At 44.1% G+C, this 7,139-nt stretch overlaps 1 protein-coding gene across 11 annotated transcripts in view; it reads right to left on the reverse strand.

Moving 5' to 3' along the window:
- The window catches only part of RBM47 (RNA binding motif protein 47), a 204,471-nt gene that overhangs the window by 85,673 nt on the left and 111,659 nt on the right, over positions 1-7,139 (reverse strand). The window lies entirely within an intron of this gene.

Consider the following 7,139-nt stretch of genomic DNA (forward strand, 5'->3'; position numbering starts at 1 on the left):
TTTAGTAGAGACGGGGTTTCACCATGTTGACCAGGATGGTCTCGATCTCTTGACCTCGTGATCCACCCGCCTCGGCCTCCCACAGTGCTGGGATTACAGGCTTGAGCCACTGCACCCGGCCAATAAAACCTTTTTTAGCAGACAATACGGGCATCTTTTGTTTTTTCTAGATGGAACTTTAAATGTTTGAATGAGGCTGGGCGCAATAGCTCACGCCTGTAATCCCAGCACTTTGGGAGGCTGATATGAGTGGATCATGAGGTCAGGAGTTCAAGACCAGCCTGGCCAACATGGTGAGAAACCCCGTCTTACTAAAAATACAAAAATTAGCCAGGCGTGGTGGCAGGCGCCTGTGTAATCCCAGCTACTTAGAGCTGAGACAGAGAATTGCTTGAACCCAGGAGGCAGAGATTACAGTGAGCTGAGATCGCGCCACTACACTCCAGGCAGGGCGACAGAGCCAGACTCCATCTCAAAAAAAAAAAAAAAAAAGTTTGACTGAGACACTATCAGGTGTTTCCATGTATTCCACTGGGCAAAGGTGAGCTAACCAGCCTATCTGGCATCATTGAAATGATAACTTGACCACACATGTTATATAATATTAATACAAAGTTAAAAACATACCTCTTTAATTTGCAATTAGAAAAAAATCTAAGGCTGATCTCAGTGGCTCACGCCTTAATCCCAGCACTGTGGGAGGCCAAGGCAGGCAGATCACCTGAGGTCAGGAGTTCCAGGCCAGTCTGGCCAACATAGTGAAATCTATCCCGTATCTACTAAAAGTACAAAAATTAGCCAGGCATGGTGGCAGGCACCTGTAATCCCTGCTACCTGGGAGGCTGAGGCAGGAGAATCGCTTGAATCCGGGAGGCAGAAGTTGCAGTGAGCTGAGATCACGCCACTGCACTCCAGCCTGAGAGACAGAGTGAGACACCATCTCAAAAAAAAAAAAAAAAAGAGAAAGGAAAAATATCTAAAGGGTACATATTTCCCCTTTTGTTAGTCTAAGTGAAGGACATTCTGAACAACTACATTTCTGTTGTATGTTATTTGCTGAATGCATCTCTTCGCAAGATAGAAAATCCAAGAAAATATTAATAGTAATGAAAAGGAAATTTAGAAATTTGAGGCCCTCACCCCTACCCTGAACTCTGTTCATTTGATATTCGGTTTGTCAGAGACTTTGACACCCATGTGTCAACAGAATCTGCTCTGTTGCCTAGGCTGGAGTGCAGTGGCGCCATCTTGGACCATTGCAACCTCTGCCTCCCGGGTTCAAGTGATTCTCCTGCGTCAGCCTCCCAAGTAGTTGGGATTAACGGCATGCCCCACCATGCCTGGCTAATTTTTGTATTTTTAGTAGAGACGGGGTTTCATCATGTTGGCCAGGCTGGTCTTGAACTCCTGACCTTGTGATCCTCCAGCCCTCAGCCCCACAAAGTGCTGGGATTACAAATACGAGCCACAATATCTGGCCTTAAGCACTTCCTTAAACTCCTCTTTAAAACATGATTATTGACTCCCAGGAAACTTTTCAGCAATTCTGACTTGAAATTCACCTAACTTTCTTATGATGAATACACACTAAAACCTGAATTTCATAAAAACAAATTCAAAAATTGCTAAATAAAAGTTTTAGAATATATTAATACTGTGTATCTGAAAATAAAATCATTCATAAGCAAAAATTTAAAATTCCAGAGCAAGTCTTATTTTTAAAACAAAACAAATTTGAAGGGAAAAAGAGACAAAATGATCTAAGAAAAAAGTCAGCTGGTTGGCCAGTTCTCCAACAGAAGATAGAAAAGTCTGCACTTGGCCGGGTGCGATGGCTCATGTTTGTAGTGCCAGCACCTTGGGAGGCCGAGGCGGGCAGATCACTTGAGGTCGGGAGTTCGAGACTAGCCTGACCAACATGGAGAAACCCTGTGTCTACTAAAAATACAAAAAATTAGCCAGGCGTGTGGTGCATGCCTGTAATCCCAGCTACTCGGGAGGCTGAGGCAGGTGAATCACTTGAACCTGGGAGGCAGAAGTTGTGGTGAGCTAAGATCGCGCCATTGCACTCCAGCCTGGGCAACAAGAGCGAAACTCTGTCTCCAAAAAAAAAAAAAAAAAAAAGTCTGCAGTATATAAAAGCTGAGTCTCAGGAATCGGAGGTGGCAGAGCCCCAACAGTGTCCTGGTACTGTCTTTGCCAGGACGGGACTGCCCTCTGGTGTAACGAACAGTTTTCAAGTTTTGTTCAGCCTCATTGTAAAGTCATAAAACTTTTCTCACACTTAGTTTCCTCATGTACAAAACAGCAGCAGTCACCTTCTAGAGTAATTATTGCAGTTAAATAAACAGCCCACATAGAGCACTTAGCAAATACACTCCCAGCAACAGACTTCTTTCCTTCCAGCCTTTCAGGTCATCATACTTCCATCCAACCTTCAGATATCACTTAACTTTTAAGAGCTGGCACAGCCAGGGAATGATTTTCAGCTCATCTAGTCATGTTTTTAATTCCTGAAAATTCTCTGCATTGTAGTCTCTTCTTACAAAGGAATACTACACAGCACCCAAAGGATAAAGTATAACTACATGAAACTACGTGGATGAGCATCACCGATAAATGTTGAGTGAGAGGCCAGATACAAAAGAGTACATACTGTCTGATTCCATCTTAATGAAGTAAGAATAGCCAAAGGTAATCCATGGTGATACAAGTCAAAATGGTGGTTACCTTGGGTTGAGGGGATGATGGGAGGAGAGGCAAGGGGATGCTGAGATGCTGAACATATTCTGTGCCTTAATCTGGGTGGCAGTTCCACAGGTACATATACACTTAAAATTCATCAAGCTGTAAATTTTAAGAGTTGTTCAGTTTACTGCATTTATGTTATACACTTCAATGAATATTTTTAAATAATATTTTTTCAGCCAGGCAGTGGCTCACGCCTGTAATCGCAGCACTTTGGTATGCCAAGGTGAGTGGATCACCTGATGTCAGGAGTTCGAGACCAGCCTGACCAACATGGAGAAAGCTCATCTCTACTAAAAACACAAAAATTAGCCAGGCATGGTGGCGTGTGCCTATAATCCCAACTATCCAGGAGGCTGAGGCAGGAGAATCACAGGAACCTGGGATGTGGAGGTGGCAGTGAGCCAAGATCGTGCCATTGCACTCCAGCCTGGGCAACAAGAGTGAAACTGTGTTTCTAAATAAATAAATAAATAAATAGGCCGGGTGAGGTGGCTTACGCCTGTAATCCCAGGACTTTGGGAGGCTGAGGCGGGTGGATCATGAGGTCAGGAGTTCGAGACCAGCCTGGCCAGCATGGTGAAACTCCGTCTCTACTAAAAATACAAAAATTAGCCAGCCGTGGTGGCGGGTGCCTGTAATCCCAGCTACTCAGGAAACTGAGGCAGGAGAATCCCTTGAACCCCAAGGCAGAGGTTGCAGTGAGCCAAGACGGTGCCACTGCACTTCAGCCTGGGTTACAGAGCAAGACTCCATCTCAAAAAAAAAAAAAGTAAAGAAACTTACATGGTTGAGCTTAGCTGAGATGGGGCAATAGCTTCTGGATTGGATGGCAGCAGTTTTTACCCCTTTGTTATCTGCCACTATTTTTCACTGTTAAATGCCTGCCTCTAGTCATCCCTGTCGTTCTCACTTGTTTGCTTTCATTCTTTTTTTTTTTTTTTTTTTTTGAGATGGAGTTTCGCTGTTGTTGCCCAGACTGGAGTGCAATGGCACGATCTCGGCTCACCCCAACCTCCGCCTCCTGGGTTCGAGCAATTCTCCTGCCTCAGCCTCCCAAGTAGCTGGGACTACAGGCACGCACCATCATGCCCAGCTAATTTTTGTATTTTTAGTAGAGACGGGGTTTCACCTTGTTGACCAGGATGGTCTCGATCTCTTGACCTTGTGATCCACCCGCCTCGGCCTCCCAAAGTGCTGGGATTATAGGTATGAGCCACTGCGCCCGGCCTCATTCATTTATTTTTATATCTGGTACATACTTCTGGTTGCCTGGTACATGCTAAGCACTGGAGATACAGTAGCAAATAAGACACTCGCGATCCATGACGTAAGAGAACTTAATATTTTTAGCAAAAAAGGCAGGCATAAAACAAGGACAATGTGTATTTTGACAGCTAAAGTAGAGGACCTTGTTCAGGGGACCTGGGAAGGTCACATTATAGAGGTGACATTCAAGAACTGAGAGATGAGACCCTATCCCAGAGTAAGCCATTAGTAAGTACTGATTGAATGAATGAGTCCATGTGTGCATGCTTGCTTGGATGGTCATTCGCCAACAGAAAGGAGAAAAGAAAGAGTTGTGATTTATTATGCCCTGAGAAACCAGAAATGTTACTGAAAGATGCCTAAACTAAGAGTGAATAGGGGGCTGGGCATGGTGTGGCTCATGCCTGTAATCCCAATACTTTGGGAGGCTGAGGTGGGTGAATCACTTGAGATCATGAGGGGTTCGAGAGCAGCCTGGCCAACATGGTGAAACCCCATCTCTACTAAAAAATACAGAGTCAATAGGCACCGAGTGAGGTCCTGATAGAATTTATGGCATTAATTTTGGCTGTGGTGGGGACTGTTTTATTGCCTTACTTAAGAGCTTGAGTTGCTAGACAACTGAAGGATTTTTCATTATCACTGGGCTAACCTATACGCAGCATTCAGTTTTTATTTCATCCCACAAAAAGCAAAACCAGCCACATATGGCCCAAGTCTCTATGAAGGTTCCTCCAGGTTGCCCGCGTAGTTCTGACTCCGAGCTCCTATGCATGTGACTTTTCTGGCACAGCCACCAGAATCACCTTGAAAGGTTGTCACCTACCCATTCCTTAACAAAGCCACACCGCTCTGTTCAGGACAGACAAAGCAGGCCTGCCTCTTAGGCATTATGGCTTGTTGCGAAATGCCTTTTCATTTGGGGCCTATTATTAACCCCAGAAATTTCAGCCTCACGACATTTTACAAATCAAGAAGAACTTGTAGTCTAAAGGACAGAAGGAGCAGATAACAAACAACAACGCTTGTAGAGATGTTACTCAATTATATGCCAAACACAGCCAACCTCACATAGAAACATTGTTATCATATCACATTTAATAGCAACAGCGTTTAAAATGCCAGAAACATGGGTCAAGTTATTCAGGACTGAATGTGATACATGACTAGATCTATCAACAAACTATCATGAAACCATAAGCACCCCTAACAGGAGGAGCCAGTGCAGCCTTTGGTGATCTTAGTCTCTGACAATTCTGCATGGAAAAACTAAATCGGGCCTGGCGTGGTGGCTCCCGCCTGTAATCCCAGCACTCTGGGAGGCCAAGGCAGGCGGATCACTTGAGGTCTGGAGTTTGAGACCAACCTGGGCAACATGGTGAAACCCCGTCTCTACTAAAAATAGAAAAATTAGCCGGGTGTGGTGGCAGGTGCCTACAGCCCCAGCTACTGGGGAGGTTGAGGCAGGAATCACCTAAACCTGGGAGGCAGAGGTTGCAGTGAACCGAGATTGTGCCATTGCACTCCAGCCTGGGTGACAGAGTAAGACTGTCTCAAAACCAAAGAAAAAGAAAAAAGAAAAATTAAACAAAAAGATTGTACTGAATATGGATTTTCCCAATGAAATAAAGGAAAGCAAGGAATGACAAGTGTCTAGAAATGGTTTGTTTTTAGATTTTTTCCCCGAGTCTTTCTGTTCACTTGATAAAATTTCAAACTCAACGCAGACTCAATCTACTTTAGAAAGTGTGGTACTGTGGGGTGCGGTGGTTCACGCCTGTAATCCCAGTACTCTGGGAGGCTGAGGCGGGTGGATCACCTGAGGTGAGAAGCTCAAGACTAGTCTGGCCACCATGGTGAAACCCCATCTCTACTAAAAACACAAAAAATTAGCCGGGCATGGTGGCGGGGCCTGTAATCCCAGCTACTTGGGAGGCTGAGGCAGGAGAACTGCAGTCAGCTGAGATCGCGCCACTGTACTCCAGCCTGGGGGACAGAACAAGATTCCATCTCAAAAAAAAAAAAAGAAAGTGTGGTATTAATGCATGAGTTCTTTCACTGGTCGGGGTTTCTATTTTGGATTCACATGGTATGGCTCTCTTTCCCTGCTTGGTAGACTCAAGCAAGCCAAGTGCACCTATGTAACAGGCAATTAGATACAGTAAGTATCAAAATCTTAAAACAGACATAAGAAAACATCAGTCCAGGTTGGGGGGTGTCGGAGCGGGGAAGAAAACATTAATTCACTTGTCAAAAGTTACTTACATAAATTTGCAGTGGTTAGAGTAGTGAAATGACTTTCCGCTAACACCAATTTTCCCATATGCATATAAAAAGATTTCAAACCTGCCATCCCTCCAGGAAACTGAAGGTCTTCAACCTCTACAGTTGTTACATTTCTTCCTATTTGCCTAAATACACAAAGATACCAGGAACTTTTTCCTATGGAGGAAATATCTTCCAAATTTGAAACAATCATTTCTTACAGCCATTTTTTTAAGTGGCCACTTCTCAAAAGAAAAAACCTTTGACTTCTTACTGCAAGCGTCACTGGGCAAAAATATACCAAAATCATGTTCTTTCATAATTGGTGAGCGCTTCAACTTAGTACTGTCATCATACAGGCCACAGATCCCACGAGCTTGTTATATTGCCTGCATTATACTGCAACCCCTTTCCCCAAAACTGGCAATTATAGAAATCTGCTGAACTGTTTTTTCCTAGATTTTCCTATGGATTGTTTGAGTTTTAACCATTAATAACACAGTTACTGGTATCTGTGTGTGGCATATTATTATTACAAATGATCATACATAAACATTTGATTCAGGCTGTAGCTTTAGTATATTTTCTACCTGCCCAAAAAAGCTAGATTATAAAGACTTAATATTCCCAAGAAGTATTTATTCTTTAGCTTCTCCTAAACCATGACCAGCATAGAAAAAGTCACTCTCAAGCTGCTCTGTTTTATAAACACAGATTTGAGGATAAGAGGACATTTTAAATTGACTTTTTTTTTTTGGCGGGGGGGGGGGGGGGGGGGGGGGGGGGGGGGGGGGGGGAACTCTTGGCCAGCCCACGGCGGAGAGGGCGGAGGGGTGATACCTAAGTCTGGCACCGCC

The sequence above is a fragment of the Sapajus apella genome, unplaced genomic scaffold (assembly GCF_009761245.1).
Source record: "Sapajus apella isolate SASKATOON/1434 unplaced genomic scaffold, GSC_monkey_1.0 scaffold5, whole genome shotgun sequence".
In the NCBI taxonomy this organism is placed as follows: domain Eukaryota; kingdom Metazoa; phylum Chordata; class Mammalia; order Primates; family Cebidae; genus Sapajus; species Sapajus apella.